We start from the raw sequence: 22,106 nt of genomic DNA on the forward strand, positions 1-22,106 counted from the left end.
TTTAATCCTCTTAATAACTTGATAAAAACATTTTATAGGTGAGGAAACTGAGGCCCATTTAGAGGTTGTGTTACTTGTCCCAAGTCCTACAAGAAGAAGCAGGACTGAGGATGGGTTTACTCTTTCTAAGGTCATAGTCCCTGCCCCTTCACTCCACTGTGCTGCTTCCAACCTGCTTCTTTGTCCATTAGACAAATCACTACCATGCACAGCGGTGGGCCAGGTCTGACCTGAGGATAGGTGACATGCCCCCAGTGATGATTTTGTTCCACCATTGGAAGCACATGATTAACTCAGTTCTTTTTACCTGATATGAGAAAGGGAGAGAAAGAGAGAAAATATAGCTCTGCCCCTAAGGTGATCACCATGGGAGTGAGTAGTGGGAGAAGGGAAACTGGCTTATAAACAGATACTGCAGTATAGCCTGATAGTTTTCAGTCCAAAGTCAATGACCTGCACAGAATGTTAAACTTCCCGAAGTGGGCGGATCACCTGAGGTCAGGAGTTCGAGACTAGTCTGGCCAACATGGTGAAACCCTGTCTCTACTAAAAATACAAAAATTAGCTGGGCATGGTGGCGTGTCCCTGGTAATCCCTGCTACTTGGGAAGCTGAGGCAGGAGAATCGCTTGAACCCGGGAGGCGGAGGTTGCAGTGAGCCGAGATCATACCACTGCACTCCAGCCTGGGTGACAGCGAGACTCTTTTTCAAAAACAAACAACAATAACAAAAAACTTCCCCCAGGAAAATCCACTGCAAACTACCAAACAGATTATATTAGGAAACATACTCCTTTGCTACTGAGAATTAGGAAAGGACGCATCTACATACCTGAGACTTGGAGAAATTTTGTCAAAATCATCATGGAGAGGAGACTGGCGTGAAAAATCTCCTCCCTCCATCTCCCTCAAAACTGTGGAATCTCCAAGCTGGCAAAATTAATTTACTATCAGTTTATCAGTTTGGCATTCCTATAGCAAATCTAAATTATCCCCATCTCCCCTTCCCCATCTCTGAAAGATTTGGAACAGTCTCATAGCACCTCTGGCAGAATCCTAAGTAGATAGATCCAGCTGAAATATTTGAATGTGGGGCATGAAGGCAAAAAGTCATTATCAAAGGGTTAAAGAAAGGATTTCATGTGAAGAAAAGTGCTTTGGTTCTCCCCAAGACTTCTTAAGAATGCAGGCCAGGTGTGGTGGCTCACGCCTATAATCGTAGCACTTTGGGAGGCCAAGGCAGGCAGATCACCTGAGGTCAGGGGTTCGAGACCAGCCTGGCCAACATGGTGAAACCCCATATCTACTAAAAATACAGAAAATTAGCCCAGTGTGGTGGTGGATGCCTGTAATCCCAGTTACTCAGGAGGCTCAGCCAGGACTATCACTTGAACCCAGAAGGTGGAGGTTGCAGTGAGCCAAGATTGTGCCACTGCACTCCAGCCTGGGTGAAAGAGTGAGACTCTGTCTTAAAAAAAAAAAATTGCTGAATGCCACGCAGCAGTCCCAGAATCCAGAGGTGAAAAGTCTGGTCCAAACACCCCATTGCCCAAAATAATAAGGCAATACACAATTTGAATCATTTGATCATAGAGCTTGATTTGAAAGACATATTTTGAATACTAGAAGCGTTGTTCCTTCCTTAGAATAAACCTGTGGCTAATCATTTGTAAAGTGAATATTCTTATATAATGAATTTTTTCTGGTGATGTAAATATATACTTCCTAGCCTATTTATGAATTTCACACATGGAGTTTTCTAAAAGTAGGGCATACTAGAATTGAATCTTCTAAGAAAAATAGCAGGCACTTGGAGATGACAGGAACTGGTTTTCTTCCTCTTGTTTTTCTCAGTCTGTGTTGCAGGTGCTGTAATTAAAAATCAGGCTTTGGAGCAGGTCTCCACTGGAGTGGTCTTGAGTAGACTTACAAATTGCTGCAACGCTTCCAATGGCAGTTGATCTGTGTGAGCCAGAAATGGGGTAGAAATCTGGAGACTGGAATTTCAGTCTGAGTTCTGGATTGCTCATCTGCAACTGGGAACAATGGCCTCTTCCTCTTTTCCCTGCACAGAAAGTGGTCTGTGAAATTAAAGTGGAGAACAGCTGCTAGGAGCTCATGCTGGGGACCCACAGTGGAGGCCACATTTTGTGATCCCAGAGGGATTCCCAAGCCTGCCCCACAGCTGCTCCAGGCCTTCTCTGTTCTCCTGATCCCTGCCCTGATGGAGGCCTGACCCATCTGGCCAGAGTGCCTTCAACTCCCACCTTGAAATACCTGTCATCACCCACATCCCTGGCCTTCCTCAGGACTTAGAGGTTGAGGGGCTTGTCTTTCCCGCTTGGGCCCTTCCCTCCCACTCCTTCCGTCTTCTGGGTTCCTGATATCTGAGCACCCTCATACGATTCCTGATCCTCATTCAGCTGCTGCTGTTGCTCAGCCAATGCCTTTGGGAATGAGATGCCTGCATCTGCCACCCTTAGCTCCCTGTCACACAGTTCCTCAATAGCTCCTGCTGTCTCACTTCCACCTTTGTGGTTCCACAGAGCCTCTCCTTTTAAAAGCTACCCACATTTTTCATCCTTCTGGACCACCCTGCCATGTTGGGCACACCTGAGATCAGTTCTCAAACTGTGTTCCATGGAACCCTAGGATTTACACAAAGGTTTCTCTGGAGTTTTGAGGAAAGGAGGTAATAAGCTGGTCTTCACCCTATTTCAGCCAGTGCAACTGCTCTTGTCAATTAACTACTGGGATGTTATGAGGCGTTTCTTAGAACAGGGATTTGCTGCACAGGCTCTGGGCCTAAGGTAGATGCACCTAGAAGGCCTGCTCTGGGGCTGTGCACAGCAGAGGCAGAAATTTCTGCAGGTTGACCAAATACCTCTAAGGAGTATTGGGTTTTTATGAGGAGTATGGGAAGGCTGGTAAACCAACACTTCCTTTATGCAATTTCCCCAAATCTTACTGTGCAAATCTCTTCTCACAAATCTCCAGGCAGTTATCTTGGGATTGCTGCTTCTTGACCTAGTACCATAGAAGGGAGGTAGGTGTATGTATGTGTGTGTGTGTGTGTGTGTGTGCAAGTCCTTCCAATAAGCAACCAGGCCACTGCTCCAGGGGTTCTGGCCACTCCTAACCCAGTTTTTATGTTGTAAGGGAATCTGGGACCGCTCTACACAAATGACTCCTTGTCTCACAATTCCTCATGGGCCAAGTTTCCTGGTCCAGGCTGATGGCTGGTCACTTTTACATCCGCCCATAAACTTCCTTTGTTCAACCCTCCTATTGGTCATTGGTTCAGCATTTTGTAATTTCCTTTTTTTCATATTTATCTGTTGGCAACAAGACACAATTTAACTTCCTGCAGTCGTTACTGTAATTAGCATAAAGCAGCAGCCCCTGACTATGAGCATGATTCCTGTAGTAGCCTGTATCCACAGTTCTTTGACTCTTACAGTGTCAGACTGAGCCCAGGATGGAGTAAGAGCCTGGACTGGCATGTCCTGGAGGTGCCCTTCTGGTTCTAGGACTGTGATTTCTCTGAGCTGTCTGTTCTGCCCACGACTAAGGATGGCCCCAGAGCCCTGGAGCTCAATGGGACCAAACTTCCTGTCCCCTCCCTCCTGCCTCAAGGGTAGTTTGAGCAGGAAAGGGGCACCTTGGAGTTGCCAGGGGATGAACGTCTTTGTTTTTTTGTGTTTTTTAAGGTGACTCCCTGCATTTTATTTCTTTCATCTTGTGAGCTCTTTGGAAGTCTTTGTGTTAACTAGAAATAAAATTATCTTTATTTTTAAGCTATGTTTTTAGCTTATCTAATCATGACCCCATGGGCTGAGTAATGTTACTAGATAGCAAGGTGTGGAGGATGCAGATGACCTGGTTCAAGCTGTGGTTCTGCTATCTGCTTGTTGTATGACTAGGCACATCTGTTAACTTCTCTGAGGCTCAGTTTCCATACCTGTAAAATGGGGGCAATAATATCTGCTTGTATCCATTAAGTCATTCAACATGTACTGAATGTTTTACGTGTATTTTGCCTATACTAATCATGTGCTCGGTCCAGCACTGACCCCCTGGAGTTCACATGTAGGCAGAAGTAAATCAAGAGGCAGTTACCGTGCTGGGAGATTATGTACTGTTAGTTTTGAGAACTTTGGTCTAGCCTTCCAATCTACCTTCCAACCTGGAAATTTGGGAGGTGTGGGAAACAGGTGACCTCAGGAGGCTGATAGGACTCCGTGTGCTTGAGAAAAAACCGACTTTTGGTCCAGGTAGGAGGTAGAGGGCACTTTCCGTGAAGGTGTTGAGGTTTAGGCAAGGTTGTGAATTATAGAACAGGAGCTCTGGAAGGTATCGTGGGAGAAGCTCAGAGAAAGCATGGGGTGGCTGGGGGATTGGGGGAGGATAGAGAGAGCCTGTGAGGATGTCTTTCTGGCAGTGTCTAAGGTCACCTGACAAGCAGAGCTCGATGGGCTCAGTGGGCCACTGCACTTCCCAAGCCACTGATTCCAGTTTCGCGGTGGGCACAGGAGTGCAGATTAGGGCTAAGTTGAGGGGACAGGATGTGCAGCATGTTGGCTCGGGATCTCTGGGAGGTGGCACCTGTGACCTGGGCTAATCATGCTACTTTCAGAGTCAAGCAGCAGCCAATGGGTAGGGAAAGACCAGCCTCTCTGAATTGGGTCCCACATGGAGATAGTGAATACAGGGCACTGGTGAGCATTCCAGATGACTCCAAAGCCCCGGCTGGAGTATCGGGGTTCCAACTGTATCTCCTTACAGAGACCTGCAGCTCTGTGTGTCCAGAGGGGTTCATGCTGGGCAACTGTGGTGGTGAAGGTCAGGTGTCCTCAAGCTGACCACAAGTCACAGCTTGTTGTCTTTCTTGTCAGAGGGACTCTGGGTGCAGCTGCTGGCCACTGGGCTCACTCAAGGGCATTAGTGCCAAATTCCTTCTCCCTGGCCTTCCTCACGCTGACCTGTGTACAAATGGAGCTCCAGGGGAAAGGTGGATTTCCAAAACGAGTGACAGTGAGGAAGAGACAGAGATAGAAAGAACCTGTTGCAAACATTTCCCATCTATTGTCATTCAAATGGATACTGTTTTAAGTATCACCTGTTCTGGTCATAAAAGACAAGAATGTGTTTGTAGAAGCTTCTAGGATGCCTGGCATACACCATGCAGGAAGCACCCTTCCAACTCGGCCAGCCTGCTTTTGTTTTGCAAAATCTGGTTTGAAAATTTTGCACTTTCCATATTTAGCAACATTTCAGTGGGTGTGAATTTATATTGCTACAGTCATGGCTAAAAGTAATTCACTCTTTGATCTATGTTGCCTATATGTTACTATATCAGACAGGACTTCAGGTTTCTGGAGTTTTGGTTTAAAATAAACTCTGTGTGTGTGTGTGTATGTGTGTGTGTGTGTAAGAGAAACAGACAGTCAGACACTAGGGCATTGCTAGTTCCAATTGGTGGGACTTGCTTGTGACCTGTTTGGTCCAAATTTGGTCAAAACTGTGGATTTGCAAATCAGCAGGATTCACTCCCAGCTCTCATTTTGATGTTTCAAATGAGTGCATGTTGTGCATTTGAATTAGATCGGAATGAGTTTTGGGGGTCTCACTGAGACACTCATACATGTCAGGATTTGCCACTTTGGAAGCTGGAGGCAGTTAATATGTCCATTAACCCAGGGTCTCAAAGTGGCAGCTCATGAGTCAGATCTGGCCTGCAGTTGTTTTGTTCAGCCCATGCAGTCTTTTAAAAATCTGGAAATTTCACATTAAAATCCAGATATTCCAGGTATCTCTTAAGGCTTAACTTTCTCAAAACTCAGTGATTTTAAAGAACAGTGATATTTATCTGTTTCTCAAATCTGTGATGTGGACAGAGTCAACTTGTCTCTGTTCTGCATCAGTTGAGAGGCTGGGGCTGGAAGCATCTGAGGCTCGCTCACTCACATGCCTGGCAGCTGATGCTGGCTCTCAACCGAAACCTCCCCAGGGGCTACAGTGGCCTTTCCATGTGGCTTTCTCACAGCATGTTGGCTGTGTTCCAATGGTGAAAGTCCACAGAGAGGGAGAGAGAGAGAGAGGGAGAGAGAGAGAGAGAGAGAGAGACCCCCCAGTGGAAGGCACATCATTTTTCTAAACGACTCTTGGAAGTTACATTTCTGCTCCATTCTGGTGATTAGAAGTCAGTCATTAAAGTTAGTCCATATGCACAGACAGGGGAATTAGACCCCACTTTTTTATGGAAGGACTATCAAAGAATACAGACATGTTTTAAAACCAACATGCCAATCTCTCACTTCTCTTGGGAAATTCGGCGACCCAGCAAGACGTGGCCTGAGCAGTGGCTGCCCCTGTAGACAGGGCATGGGCCCTCCAGTTTGCTGGGTCCCCTCCACCCACCGAGATATTGCACCCAAGCCCCGTAGGCATTTCAGCTTGGGTCTGCCACTCTAGGCTTTCCATATCTGAGGGTTCAGACTCATTTTTCAGCTCCTTCAATTTAGAAGGAATTCTCATTTTTGAAACGTAAGAACTCAGAATTTACTCAGAAGTAAATTTTTTTCCTCCAAAGGAATCAGGTTATATCCAAACAGGTGATTTTTCTGAGAACCAAGCAACTCATTACCCATTCTTCCTTTGGGTATCAGAGATGCAGTTTGGAGGGCTGTGTGGGGGGCATGGGCAGAGGCAGTCAAGATGGCTCCATCCTCCTCCTCATCATCATTTGTGATAGGAGCAGCAGTACTGTCTTTTTTTTTTTTTTTTTTTTTTGACAGAATCTCACTCTGTCACCCAGGCTGGAGTGCAGTGGCATGATCTCTGTTCACTGCAATCTCTGCCTCCCAGGCTCAAGTGATTCTCCTGCCTCAGCCTCCTTAGTAGCTGGGATTACAGGCTTGCATCACCACACCCAGCTAATTTTTTGTATTTTTAGTATAGACGGGGTTTTGCCATGTTGGCCAGGCTGGTCTTGAACTCGTGTCCTCAAGTGATCTGCCTGCCTCAGCCTCCCAAAGTGCTGGGATTACAGACGTGAGTCACTGTGCTCGGCCTTCTTCAGCACTATTGATATTTGGGGCTGGATGATTTTTTGTTTTGGCGGGCTATTCTGTGCATTGTAGGGTGTTTAGTGGCACCCTTGGCCTTCATCCACTAGGTGCCAATACCACCCCCACCTCCCAGTTGTCTCCAAAAATGTCTCCAGACATGGCAATATGTCCTGAGGGGGTTGGAAAAAGGGTAAAATCACCCCCAGTTGAAAGCCACTGATTTCTCTATGTATTCTGGATAGGAACCCTTTGTCAGTTAAATATTTTGCAAATATCTCCTCCCACTCTGCAGCATGCCTTTTCAGGCTCTTAAAGGTGTTTCTGATTAAAGAAGTTCTTAATGTAGTCCAGTTACCAATCTTTTTTAAAATTGTTAGTCCTTTTTTATTTCTGTTTTACACATCTTTGCCTGTCCTACCTTTTCTTCTGGAAACTTTATTTTTGTCTTTCATGCTTAGAGGTACCATCTACATTAGGATTGACTTTTTTCATGGCCAAAAGTAGAGTCAGGCTTCATTTTTAAAATATGGCTATTCAGTTGACTCAGCAACTTTTATTGAAAACATTACTCTTTCCTTATTGCCCTGGGGAGCACAGTTGCCATAAATCAAATGTCTATAATCCGTGTGGCTTTTATTCTGTTTCATTGGTCCATTTATGTATCCTTGTAACAATACTACACTGTCTTAAAGACTTAGCTTTAGCATATGTCTTGAAATCCAGGAGATTAAGGCCTCCCACTTTGTTCTTTGAGATTGTCTTTACTGTTCTTGGCCCTTAGCAGTTTCATACAACTTCTAGAATCACCTTGTCAGTTTCCATTAAGGGAAACAGCGGGGTTTTGTTTGGGATTCTCCCTATCAGTTTGGAAAAAAAACAAATATTTACAATATTGAGTCTTCCAATTCATGAAGATAGGATCTCTCCATTATTTAGGCCTTTGAAAATTTGTCTCTTTCTCAAAAAAAAAAAAAAATTTTTGCTTTAAAAAAAAGAGCATGTGGCAGCTTCTTACATTACTCAAGTGTTGTTATTTTTCAAAATACGGATTGTTTGCATTTTTAGAAGATTATGTTTCTTGGACTAAAAACTATTCTGGGTCCTCACTGCAGAGAGAGAGAGAGAGAAAAAGAGAGAGCAAGAGAGCATGCAGCCAAATTTCTTAGTTTGGCATTCAGTGGGTTTAGCAAGCTAGCTCCAGCCTGCCTCCTGCCCTCCTTCTTCCTATCTTATATATCTTTTCTTTTGGCCCTATGAAGCTACTCCAAGTTCCCCCAATTCACTATGCTTTTGCTCCTACTGTCCTCTCCGCCTGGAATGTCAGGAAGGGCTTCATGGAGAATGTAGTACCATCGCTGAGTTCCAAAGTAGGAATTTCTAGGCAGAAACAAGGGAATACCCATGGGCCACCAATGCCTAACCAGGCCCAAGACACGGTAAGAGCTCAATCAGTATCTGCCCACCTGGGATATTTGTCAGGTCCCGGGCCTGGGTGATAGGCAGGGGCCCTGCATGGCCACCCTTCACCCTCCAGGGGCAGCCAATCTCTGCTTTTCTGGCTCAAAGAAGGAAGCAGTTTGTCTCAAACATGTGGAATCTACCAGCCTGTCTTTCCGTAGTCTGCATCTACGGGGTGCCCATAAAGTCTGGAAACAGATATTATTTTGTTCATTACAGATTGGAAATGTCCTTGAGACATTGTGTATGTTCACCTGTGTGTCCAGGGTTTGTGGGCACCTGGGATTTCTTAAGGGTTTCCTCTTTCTTAGGGACCTTGCAGGCTGGTGCTACGATCATCCACAGCCTCCCTTCTCCCACGGTCTGTTTCTCTCGGCCTCACTGTTGCCACAGACAGTCTGGACAGATTAGAGCCTTGCCCCGACTTGAACCATGGATTTTTCTTTTCGAAATAAAACATAGTAAAATTTTGGTGAAAATGGAAATATCTACATGTTTATTTTTAAGTGTTTTTTTTTTAATGTTAAGTTTTTTGGTTGGTTGGGAAACATCAAAATAGGTCATGTGTAACTTGGTTTGCTCATAAAAAAAAAAAGTGGCTCATACTTGGTATATTTAGAGAGGGGACGGAAGTGATGTTTTTTTTTTTTTGTATTCAGTTTTTCTCTATTTTTCTTTTTAAACCAAAAAGTGCTTGGAAAATTTCTCCACCCTCTCCACTGTTAGTGCATTTTCCTGGCCTTAAAATTCTGGTAAAGGCTTCTGTTGCCCAAACTGAAGAGTTAAGTGTGCTGAGCTTGGCTTGACCTTCAGTTCTGCTTCTCTAAGAGCGAAAAGGCATCTTTTTCAGGACTGGTGGTATTAATGGGCTGAGGAGGACAGTGTTCCGAAGGGCAGAAAAATGCCTTCCTCTGTGAGAAATTAAGGCAGTGATTTCAAACAAATTGTTTCGCCAATGTCTGGCATCCCTGCGGGTTGTCTCTGGTTTTCGTCCACTTGTACCAAATGCATTCATGAACATGGCAGACATTTTGCTGAAGGTCTCACAGGGAAGGACGGCTTGGAGACACACATTCCATGAAAAACAGCTTGAAAACCTTCCTCAAACGTTTTTGTTTTCCATAGTTCCTTTTTCCATAGTGTCCAATCCTATGAGTTCTTTTGTTTTTCCTTTTCCTCCTGGATTTTCTGCCTCCTTACCTCCTGGGTTTTCTGCCAGCCTTACCCTCTACCTCCATCACATCCAAAGGCATTCCTGCTTGTTATGCAGAGAAATGTGGTCTGGTGTCAGCTTCCATGCCCAGATTTTAATTTTTTTATCCAACAGGGCATTCAGCAAATGAAGACCGTGCAGTTACCAGGACTAGAGCAGTAGGAAGTTATAAGTGATACTTTGCAGCAAGGCAGAATAATGTGATAGGATTGTAAGGGCTAAGCAGTGGGGTCCTAGAAGATGTTCTGAGCCCCTGGCTGCCTTGAGTTCTATTTCGGAAAGGTTATTTCTAATTTCTCCCCAGTCCCTAGCTCTCAACTACCAGAGCTGGCCCCAGAACCACTCTCCCCTTCACTGGGAACAGACCCACACCCAACATCCCTATTCTACCTGCAATCACTGCTGACTGTGGTCTAAGGGATGTGTCTGGCCCCCAGCACGGTCCCTGAGGCCAAGGAGAAGATGAGGTTGCTAAAACTCCAGAGCACTACCAGGCCCTCCTCAGCTATCTGTGGTTGCTCAGAATGATTTGCTGCATAAGCACTCCGAGACGCACAGATGGGGGAGAGTGATGTCATACCAGATTCCATGCTTGGCAGACAGACAGATGGATATGCAAATGGGATGAACGAGAGAGATGGGAGGGGTGTAAATGATGGGTGGTGGAGTCTAGAATCAGGTAAGCAGAGGGTTTCCCAGGCTTCTCTGGAAGAGGAGTTCAAAATGACAAGACCCAGAGAACACCATTCTTTATGACAACCTGGTACAGAACACAGGCACCAGCTCATGTCTGTCCTCACAACACCCTTGAGAGGTCACTGGAGCTTAGGAAACCAGGGGTTGCCCAGAAACATACAGTCAAAACTCAGATTCTAATGCCAGAGTTCCAGCCACTTCACCAGACTGCTTCCAAGAAGTTGCCACTGGTTGGCTGGAACTCTTGTTCCAAATACTATCTGATGATATTTTCCTTCTTCCCCATCTGCCTTCCTTCAAGAGGAAGTAAACAGATATTCCAGAGCATCTGAACCAAGCATCTTTGCATTTGTTTGGGGACATTATTAGTGCTCATTTCTTTTCATTCAAGATGCCAGCTGTTGGGGGCAAAGTTGCCCCGCTGAGCTCATGGTGTAGACATGGGCAGTTGCTAAAGTAATCCCTCCCCACCTGGAGGTTTCACCTTGCATCCCAAATACCACCCCTGCACAGACTGGGGTCTCTTATTGCTTTCCTCTGTGCCCTCCACTGGCCACACCAACTTCCTTGTTTACCCATCTTAGGTGAGAACACCCTTTCTCCCATGGACTTCTACCAATGCATTTCCCACTCTGCCCGTCTGGCTGTCCCAGGTGTGCTGTATGCAACAGCCCCTCTAGGTCTCTATGCTGCTGTTCCCTGCCCCAGACTTTCTGCTCGTCCAGACCCTGACCTGCGATGTGGAAGTGTGATAGAGGAGAGGGAATTCCAGGCAGAGTAGGAGCGGAGATGACCCATCCACGCGCTTTCCACTCGCGGGGAGTGGAGGGTGGGGACAAGTCATTCATAGGGACTCCACACCCAGTTGGCTGGAGCAACGGGTCTTGCAGGTGAGCCCAGCCTGTCAGGACCCTCCTTCCTGGCAGGGACCCTGCTGGCCCATGGGCGATGCCCTTCTCCTTGGCGCTGCCTCTAGAACTGTGGCAAGGCAGCCATTTTCAAATGTTTGTTTGGGTTTTCTGGAAGCTCTTTGAAGTTGGAATGAACAATCTGCCTAGTGGTTCTGAAATGGCCTCTCTGGCTCAGCAGGCTTGGGTCCTGCATCATTCCCTTGGTTCAAGGCCGAGTGCAATGCCACCACCCATCGCTGCCCAAATACGATGGTTGAATTGAAATTCCCAGATATGTCATCAGGCCCCTTTAAGAAGTTCTCTTTCCTCTATGTTGTTCTATGCGCCTCATCCACCTCACTAGTCAGGAGGTCCTTGAGGATAAAACCCCCCATGTGATTTGTCTTTGTATTCCCAAGACCTATCCCAACGCCCTATACTCAGTGGCAACCACTACTGACACAGCTCTTTAAAATTCATTGAGTATTTCCATGCTCTCTCTTCAGAAGTATAAGGAAGGCATTTCCATTTTGCAGAGGAGCACACTAAGGTTCAGACAGGTTGGGCAACTTGCTTTCAGTGACTCAGCTAGGACGGGGCAGACTGAGTATTTGACCCTGTGTGGCTCCAAAATCTGTGCCCCCCGGCTTCTGCCCTGCTTTCTCTGGACAGCCAAAGCGCTCCATGCATGTTTGGTGCTGAGGTGTTAGGGGGTTTAAGTCACAGGGTGTCCAGCACTCAGGAGCTGAGGCCACCCTCAGGCATCTTGGTGTGCAGCTGAGCCCTCTGAGGTGACAGGAAATAGAGGCAGAGGGACTCGGGCTGGGGTTGAGGTGTTCGGGGTAGCAGGAGAGGAGGAGAAGCCGCTGATGTGGTGGCAGCCACACTCAATGAAGTAAGAGGCGCCCCTGCCCAGCGGCCTGAAAGCCACTTCTCCTCAGCCAGCAGGAATCGCATTCCATAGCACAGGAAGCCTCTGTTCAGAGGAGGCCCAGTCACGAGCGAAGGCTGTGGAGTCAAGGCCGTGAGTGTGTGTGTGTGTGTGTGTGTGTGTGTGTGTGTGTGTTTAATTTGTGGCTTCAACAGAGGCCAGACTTAAGAACGAATGAAAGAGACAAACAAGGGCAGCTTGCCCCAAGTTGGGGAGGGAGAAGTGTGGAGCCAGAGGACACCAGCTTCTGAGGGAGTCAAGTGCAAAGTCCTGGTCTCCCTGCAAACTGGGCCCTGCAGGAGGGCCAGCACCCTCAGCAGCAGCAGAGCCAGCCAGACCTCCTGGCCTCCCTCACAGCAGAAGGGTGGGCCTTCAGCAACGAGGCCCTGTGCAGTAGGAAAAGGCAACACTGTGCTTGCCTTCGTGGCTAACCGGGGCTGTACTGCAAATGCTTCAGGAGAGCCCCTGCAGGCTGAGAGGGACATTAGAAAGTTCCACCCCCTTCATCTGCCCACATCCCTTGGACTGTGGGCTACAGGCTGCATGAGGCAGAGGCACAGGGCCGGATGTGTGGGGCAATTCACCCTCCCAGGCAGTCGTTCCTTCTGGCTTTTTATTTGTCCAATATTCCTTCAGTCTCGATTATGTCCCAGGCAAAGTGCTAGACACGTCACACACATTTTCTTCCCTTGCCTACACAACAACCCTACCAGGTAGGCACTATCAACCCCATTTTATAGCTGAGGACACAGAAATGTAAAAGTGAAGAAGTGACAAGTCCAAGGCCACCCAGCTGGGAAAGGTGGGGTGGGACTTGAAGCTGCTGTCTTTTTGAATCTCCTCCTCTAAGGGGTCCCCCAGGCCAGCAGGGAAGAGAAAGTCATAAGCACCCAGTTCTGGTAGAAGGCAGAAAGTGGAAAGGGGAGTGTCTAAGTCCAAAGGTGCTTCCTAGGGGCTTGGAGGGTGGTCCCAGAAAACCCCGGGGGATCAGTGTTCTCCAGGAGTCTTGAAGGGCAAATGTGATGTGGAAGTGTGATAGAGGAGAGGGAATTCCACACAGAGTAGGAGCAGAGATGACCCATCCACTCGCGTTCCACTCACGGGGTATGGAGGGTGGGGACGAGTCATTCATGGGGACTCCACGCCCAGTTGGCTGGAGCAGCGGGTCTTGCAGGTCAGCCCAGCCTGTCAGGACCCTCCTTCCTGGCAGGGACCCTGGCTGGCCCACAGGTGATGCCTTTCTCCTTGGCGCTGCCTCCAGAGCTGTGGCTAGGCAGTCATTTTTAAATGTTTGTTTGGGTTTTCTGGAAGCTCCTTGAAGTTGAAATGAAAAATCTGCCTGGTGGTTCTGAAATGGCCTCTCCGGCTCAGTGGGCCTGGCTCCTACAGCATTCCCTGAAGAAGTAAACAGGCCTGTGCACGGGGGAACTGCAGGGGCCACACTGCTGGACTGCTGGGTGTCCCTGGCCCGAGGCGTGGGAGGCCGGCCCTGGGCCCTGCAGCGCCCGAGTGTTTGCCCAGGTGCCCTGGACACACCAGCCTGGGGTGTAGGGACCACTGCCGCCTGAGAGGGAGTCCTAGGAGGTCCAGAACAGGAAGCCAGCGGTGTTTTATGTTACATTAGGAACACCAGCAGACTTCCTGGAGTGGACTGAGCCTTGTGGTCAAGAAATAGGCAGGCTTGGAGGCTGTCGGGCTTCCCACCATGCAGCCACCATGCCTCACCTTCATTAGCTGACAAAGCAGTTCTCTGTCCTCACTGGCCACAAGGGGAGGAGGACACAGCTTTTGGAAACCTCCAGGCTGCTATCCTGGAACCTGGGGCCACGGCCAGGGACAGCTCAAGCGTCCCCTCCCCTCTCATCTCGTCCTCTGAGGGGTAGGCTGTGCCCCAGCTGAACGGGGCAGCCGTGGCTTTGCCAACTGATGGCTGCCATGTGGGAATTTGGACCTGGGTTGCCAGATCTTCAGATTTTCCAGCAAAGCTGGAAATCCAGATGTTTGTATAAAACTTCCCCAATTTAAAAAATGTTTAGAAACACTATACAGGACGACCTATACACATCTGCAGGCCAGACTCGGTCCCTAGGCAGCCAGTTAGTGACCTCTACTCTCTGCCTTCAGACATCCAGGGCCACCTAAGCAAAGGGCCCCCATGACAGTGATGGGGTGCGGGTGGAGAAAGTGCTCTAGGAGGGACCCTGGAGTCCACAGGCAAGAAGGGCATGGGATCATCCTTCCCCTACTCCTCCCAAAGGGCAGGCACTGCTCCACTTCTTGGTTCCCGTCCACTCTGTTGGTACAGACGCGGGGGAAGTGGGCGAGGGATATGACTTCTAGAATTTGGACCTTGTTTCTCTCTCAGGCACTTCCACTTGCCCTTGGCCTGATCTCCTGCTGGTTCAGTCCACCTGGTATGTTTATCAGGAGGCTCTTTCTTTTTCCTTCCTTCTCTTCTCTGTCCATGGCTTTCCCTCTTACAGGTCCTTGGTAGCTGCCAGAGCCCTCCCTCCAGGGGGTGTTGGCCAATGACAAGGCTGGGAGGCCAGGGCCGACCAATCAGAGCAGTTGGCCATATTGCTGGGAATTAACAGCAACACTGCATATGGGGAAAGCATGAGATTTGGGATCAAACAGACCTAGATTCAACTCCTTCCCTAACTGGCCAAAAGACCTTGAGACAGCTGCACAAAATTCCCGCAACTCTGTTCCTCATCTGTAAATGGTGATACTAATTCCTGGCGGGGATTACATACAAAGATGCATGGAAAATACCTAGCACATGGCCCGGGATATATTAAGAGCTCATCCATAGTTGTCACTGATCTGAGACAGTGACAACTATGGATGAGCTCTCAATATATTCTTGAGTTGCATGTCTATCAGAAGATGTGATGCCAGGTTCTCAACAGTCAACTTAGGAACACGCTCTTGGAATAGAAACATGTTGGGTACCATTTGTACGTGTATTACATATGTATTTCCTTTTCATCTTTTACCTATTCTCTTTTAAACAGAGTGGTGGATTAAAAGGTAATAAATTACGCACAAAGTAGCTTCTCACTTCTCGCTGCCTTTCATTTTTCTTCTCCTCCTACTTGGCCTTTCTCCCCCACTAGGACCTTTACTCTGGTCTTCTGTGTTTGCTAATTCATTAGTCAACAAATGTTTACTAAGCACAAAGACTCGTTCTTTGTTCTCAAGGGGCTGATAGCTAGGGAGGGAGGCAGACAGATGATTGCAGCGAGGTTGAGGATAAAGAGAAATCCAGGGTTGGGTGCAGTGACTCACACCTGTACTCCCAGAACTTTGGGAGGCCGAGGTGGGTGGATCACCTGAGGTCAGGAGTTCGAGACCCGCCTGGCCAACATGGTGAAACCCCATCTCTACTAAAAATACAAAAATTAGCTGGGTGTGGTGGCAGGCATCTGTAATTCCAGCTACTGGGGAGGCTGAGGCAGGAGAATTGCTTGAACCAGGGAGGCAGAGGTTGCAGTGAGCCGTGATTGTGCCATTGCACTCCAGCCTGGGCAACAAGAGTGAGACTCCATCTCAAAAAAAAAGACAGAGAGAGAGAGAAAAATCCAGGATGTGGAGGGGCCTGGAGTGCAGAAGACATCTGGAGATCTTAGAGAGAGGCTTGAGGTTTGAGAGAGAATAAGGGTCGTGGCAGCAGGAATGAGGAAGAGATGGATTCAAGAGACCTGTAGAGGGACCTTCCAAGAGGTCCCAGGGGTCAGTGGATGGCAAGAGCCAAGAGAAACTCCCCATTTCTGTTTAGATGATTGAGTGGATGACATTGTCACCAACTGAAAGCAGAAGCAGCAGAGAACATCTTGCTAGTGAGAGGTGATGAGCTGGACCATAAAAGGTAACCTTTAAAATGCTGGTGGGACATCCAGGTAGAACCGCCCCATAAATGATAACAGTGAACCCACTACATGCCAGACTGTCTTAGGTGTTGTATCTTATTTAATCTCCACGATGGCCTTATGAGGGAAGGCACCATCATGATCCTTACTTTTCAGGTGACTATTTTAAGGGTCAGAAATATTAGGTAACTCACCAGTCCAGTGGTCACTGGTTCAAGTGATTAGAGCTAGTCTGACTCCAGAGCCCATCTTCTTGCCCATTTCATGTATTTATTCAATTAACATTTATCGAAGACCTACTATGAGTCTGGCACCGTTTAGATGCTTTGAATGTATCAGTCAAGAAGACCTGCCTTCACGCAGCTCCTGTTCTACTGCGCACATTGCCACTGCTTAGAGACAGCTGAGGATATGGATGACAGTTCTGGCTGGAGGGGCAGGGGGGCTGCTACACCCACTCCCACTCTGAAATCTCACTTCCAGGGTGAGGGACAGGTGCTTCCTTCACCCACCCACATCAGTCTATATCCCCATACTAACCAATTTGCTTGTGTCAGGCCAGGTGGCAGAAGGAAGGACAGATGCTTGAGAAGGACAGTCATAGAATGGTTCCTTCTAACCCTTTTGTGGCGTCAGTCTCAGACGGTTTCTATATGGAGCTGGACATATCCCGCCATCTCTGTCAGCTCATAGTGGAGACCATGTGTTGAGGAGATCATGAAGGGGCTCTTCCTCTGGGCGCACTGTCACCAGCCCCCAGCAGCCCACCCAGGTGTCAAGAGACAGGTCTGCCCCTCACTCCAGAGAATAGCTAGGATCCTGGTGGCATGGCACTTTGGAAAGTATGAGACCCCTCCTTGTTTTACAAAGAAGAAACTGAGGCAGGGAGCAGCCAGTCATTGCCCAAGTCTTCCTGGTGAATTAGTGACAGAGCCAGTTGAGAATGCAGCCCGCGTTTGTGTTGCTTCAACTCAGCCCCAGATCCTTCACTCTCCATGGGGGCTGCTTTGGGGAAGCCAGCTTTGCACCCCCACTTCCCTGGAAGGCAGAGCACTAAGGCTGCCACCCAGCTATCGCTCAGGCGGGTCCACACAGCCCCGGGCCAGCCTCCCTGGCACTCACACCCAGTGTCCAGAGCAGCTGGTCAGTGGGCGTGGAGTTCCTGCTTGTGTGCCCCAACCCCTGTTGTGCCCTCCCCCTGCCTGGGATGAGCTGCAGCTGCCTCGGGGCCTCTCTGCCTGCGCCCCCCAGCTAGCCTGTGCCCTGCTTTAATGTCTCCAGGGGAAAATAGCTGGCAATGCTCAGGCGACGAGCAAAGGCCATTTTTTAAAAAAAGCCTAACGCCAGGATGAGGGGACAGGAGGGGGTGGAAACAGCTGCAGGCTCCTCTTCCAAATTTAGCCAGGTGACTGCTTTGCCCTGCTCCTCCTTCTCTGGGGTTTTTGGGTGGCCATTGCCTCCACGGTAGGACTGTGTTCCTGAAAACCACCCCCCAGGTGACTCACAGAGCTGTGGCAGCTCAGAGAGGAATGTCATTTCATTTCAGCTGGGGCTCTTTTAAGCCAGTTGGACCTGACCAGCAGCTCCACTGTAGCAGAATTGGGCTGCCTCCTACTTCCTGTGTCCGCATCCGATTTCAGGGCCTACCATCCCCAAAGTGACAGAAGATAGCATGGAATGAGGCAGCCATGCCCAGATATCAGAGGTGCTGAAAACATCCCAAGGCTACTGTAGAAACACAGCAAAGATTGGGGCATGGAGCGGGAGCAGGAGAGAAGCTAGGTGGCCCAGCCTTGGGTTGGGAGAACAGGGCATGGCCCCAGCCCCAGGGTGCCCATGGGCAGGACTCAGAGCCCCAGAACCCAGCACTCACCATGTCCACTTCTCATTTATTCTTTAAGTGTTAGAAGGACCTTCAAATCAGCTCATCCAGATGTTCCTAAGTATGAATGATTTGTAAAACGATTTTGTGGATATATATGGATAATATATGTATATATGGATATATGTATATATGTATATATGTATATATGGATATATGGATATATATGGATCTATATATGTATATGGATAATATATATCCATAAATATTATCCATATACATATATAGATAAAGTTAAATTGTTCTGCATAACCAGTAATTTGACAATTATTTATTGGGGGATGAAGCTAATATCTGAGGAGGAATACATTTCAAAAACATATTGAGGCCGGGTGTGATGGCACTTTGGGAGCCAAAGCAGGAGGATTGCTTGAGCCCAAGAGTTTGAGATCATCCTGGGCAATGTAGCTAGACCCTGTCTTTACAAAAAATTTAAAATTTAGCCAGGCGTGGTGGTGCATGCCTGTGGTTCTAGCTACTCGGGAGGCTGAGGCGGGAGGATCTCTTGAGCCTGGGAGGTCGAGGCTGCAGTGAGCAGTGATCACACCACTGCATTCTAGCCTGGGCAGCAAAGTGAGACCCTGTTTCAAAAAAAGTACCCAGAAATATATTGAGCAAATATTGTGCTACATACAGTGTGGATGATATAGGTAGTATATGAACATGGCACTAAAAAACCTGTCAGTGAAGCCTACTTGAGAAAATACGGGAAATGCTGATCATCACCTTCCTCTTTGTTCTGGTTTCCTGGTCTTCTTCTCTGGTCTCCTTCTCCTTGGTCTTCATCCAGGGAAGACAGACAGTTCCATGAACTGATTTTGGTGTAGTGGGATCTGGGACAGCAGGCATTCCAGCCTTTAACCCTCCCACAGTGACTTTGGCTGTGACCTGGGATGGGGTGGGCAGGCCATAACTGAGGTGGAAAATCCTGTCAGTGAGCTAGATCGAGTCACTAGGCGGGGCTGGATGGGACCGGAGAAAATGGCTTAGACCCTGGAGTGTCATGAAAAGACACACAAGGCAACTAGTGAAGTCAGCAGACATTCCAGCACCTGTCCTCCTCCCTCCATCCTCTAGATCTGGGAGACTCCTCCTGACACACCCACCTCAGACACTTCAGCCTGACCCTGTTCTGGGCAAGCATGCCCTCTGCTACTTACACTCCCATCCTCAACCTCACTTCCAGGCTGAGAGATGGGTGCTTCCTTTACCCACCCACCTCAGTGTATATCTCCATACAGACCATTTTGCTTTGGGCCAGGCCAGGTGGCAGAGGAAAGGGGAGAAACTTGGGAAGGACAGTCATGGAATACTTTCTATCTAACCCTTTGGCAGTGTCAGGCCCAGAGGGTTTCTATTATGGAGCTGGACGTTTCCCCCATCCCCAAAAATTCACACACATAGGCCCGTGTGGGACATGCACTGATTCATTCACTTATAGTCACTCAACCAACCAGAGTGCTCTTCCCCTGTCTCTCTCTGGGTCAGTCATGCTTGTCTTGCAGGTCTCCAGATACCCTGAGACAGGTTTTTCCTCCCCCCAGGAAAACCTTTCCTGTGCTTCACCTGCTGGGTGGATCACCTGTCAGTAGTGCTTAGCCTGCACTAATCATTGTTGTAGGTCAGAGGCCTCTGGAGCAGCTATTCATGTGCTTGGCTGTCTGGGTCAAGGGAACTGATGTTCAAACAGGATGTGTGCAAGCTCGTCCTCTCACTGGGGTGGTACTGATACTGCCCAGGAAACTAGTGAGGAGTGAACTTGATGACTAACAGCAACTTAGAGACAGTGTCATCTCTTTTCTCAAACCCGTGTGGAAGGGAGAAAGGCCTGCCTGCCAGTGGTCCCGATGCCACTCGGTGGGGCAGGATTTGAGTGATCAACTCAAGATCTAAAAGATCAAAGGCAGCTGAAATGAAAAGGACGCTTTCTAAGCGTAAGTGTGAAGTCCTAATTCCTGGCTCAGCAACTCAGCTGTTAATACTAGAGCCTAATAATCACTCGTTCTGGTGACAAGACTTGGGGGCTTTAGTCAGTGGTTTCCATTTCCTGGCCGTGCACTGGAAGCCCTGAGCACATTTTTAAAAGATCAAGTCCTGGGTACCATCCCAGAACGTTCAGAATGAAGACCTACAGGAAAGGACTTAGGAAATTGTTTATTTTAGAAGTTCTCCAGGTGGTTCTTATGTAGCTTTTGATTATTTTGGAGGTGGGGTGGGAAGGACAGGGTCTCAGTCTGCCATGCAGGCTGGAGTGCAGTGGCACAATCTTGGCTTACTGCAGCCTTGACCTCCCCAGCTCAAGCCATCCTCCCACCTTAGCCTCCCAAGTAGCTAGGATTACAGGCATGCGCCATCATGCCTAGCTAATTTTTGTATTTTTAATAGAGATGGGGTTTCGCCATGTTGGCCAGGCTGGTTTTGAACTCCTGGCCTCAAGTGATCAGCTCACCTTGGCCTCCCAAACTGTTGAAACTGCAGGCATGAGCTGCTGCACCCAGCCCTTATATAGCTTTTGGAAACGAGTGAGGAGTGAACTTAGGGCTTTATGGGAAGCATCAGTAAATTACATCAATAAAGCAAATGTGAGCCAACAGAAAGCTTCCGGGTTGGGGTGCAGTCTGGGCTCACCACAGCTCCAGCAGCGACTCAGGACCATGTTGTGAAGAAAGTGAAGATCCAGTCCCTTCACTGCTGTACCACCTGGGACCCCCAGAATCCAATATTTCAGGTATTTCATCTGCTCTAGCAAGATGCCTTTGACAAAGAGCTACAATTTGTGCCTGTGTGGGTCCTAGTCACCAAGGGCAGTGGCCAGCAAGACTACTGAGAAAGTAGATCCTCACTTCATGGGCTCAGAAGGCTGATGCTGGGACCATCTTCTTTCATTCTGGCAAAACCGTGGGTTTCTTCAGAATGCCAAAGTGCAGAAGGGTGCTGTGGGTGGCAGGATGCTTGCTGGCCAGGTAGCAGATGCAAATCAGTGTCCCTGCCCACCCAGGAGAAGCCACGAGCAGAAGGTGAAACAGTGAGCCGTGGAGATGCTCGGCTCTTCCTGAGATTCCTTCCATGATTTCCAGAGATGGTGAAGTTATGATGCACAGCTCTCCAGCATGTGCATCTCCTCCTCAAATGCCTTCTGCAGGGACAAAGAGGACTTTATCCTCAAGAGTGGGACATAGTTCTGTACCAAAATGTGGCAGGTTGAATGGAGATAATGATCTTCAGAACTTCAAGAAGGAGATGACCCAGATAAAACAGAAATTGGGTAGTTTATCAGAAAGCCTGGAAAAACATCTGAGAGGGACGCCTGCAGGAGACTGAGGTCTGGAAGGGCTGAGGTAGCGTATTCTTATTCTGGCCTCCAGAAGCCACGTGGACTCCTCCTATCTGGCCTCATCACCTGGCCTCCACCAGCCTTTTTCCTATAGAGAAGCCACTCACGCTCCACAGTTCTGGGAAACGGACTGATGAGAGATTTAGTTCCTGGACAACCACCCCTCAACTGTTCCTGTTCCATGCTCTGACACCTTAGGTTGGCCTCAGACAATCCACTCAACACCTTGTAATACATTTATAGACCTGTGGCTCAGGAAAAGCTGTGGGGATGGACAGAGCTTCAGCAGGCCAAGCCCTAAGCCTGTGGGGCCTTTTTTTCTCGGACTCATGCAGTGGCTGGCATTTCTAGGGAGAGGGCTGAAGTTCAGTTCACATCATCCTATTTATGGAGGATCTCTCTTGGGGTTATTCCTCCAAGGAGCATCAGCAAGAAAGGAAGGAAGCCATCTCTTGATGTCCTGGGGCACTGCCTGCCCATAGATGAGAAGGGGTTCCCAGGCGGAAAGAAGGGGTGCAGGAAGCTGCACCCAAGAAACCAGTTTCCCCAGCTTCTGAAAGTAGGGCCAGCCCTGCAACGTGGAATGCAGCTGCCTAAGAGGGGCTACATGGACCTTGCAGGGTCACTCCAGATGAATCTTTTCTGCACTCCCAGAACTCAGGCCTCAACCTCCTCACGGTCAGTGTGTTCTCTGATGAGCACGTGCACGCACGCACACACACACACACACACACACACACACACACACACCCTGGCTTCAG

At 48.4% G+C, this 22,106-nt stretch overlaps 1 protein-coding gene across 8 annotated transcripts in view; it reads left to right on the forward strand.

Moving 5' to 3' along the window:
- CEMIP (cell migration inducing hyaluronidase 1) overlaps positions 1-22,106 on the forward strand; it is a 172,430-nt gene that overhangs the window by 47,653 nt on the left and 102,671 nt on the right. Inside the window, exon 2 of one of the 8 annotated variants that reach the window (XM_063652437.1) lies at positions 16,039-16,128. The exons of 6 other annotated variants lie outside the window; for them this stretch is intronic. The gene's annotated coding sequence lies outside the window, so the exon portion shown is untranslated. Of the gene's footprint in view, positions 1-16,038; positions 16,129-22,106 lie in introns of those variants that run through there. One more of the 8 variants, XM_063652442.1, reaches the window with a different exon arrangement.

The sequence above is a fragment of the Pongo pygmaeus genome, chromosome 16, assembly GCF_028885625.2.
Source record: "Pongo pygmaeus isolate AG05252 chromosome 16, NHGRI_mPonPyg2-v2.0_pri, whole genome shotgun sequence".
Lineage (NCBI taxonomy): Eukaryota > Metazoa > Chordata > Mammalia > Primates > Hominidae > Pongo > Pongo pygmaeus.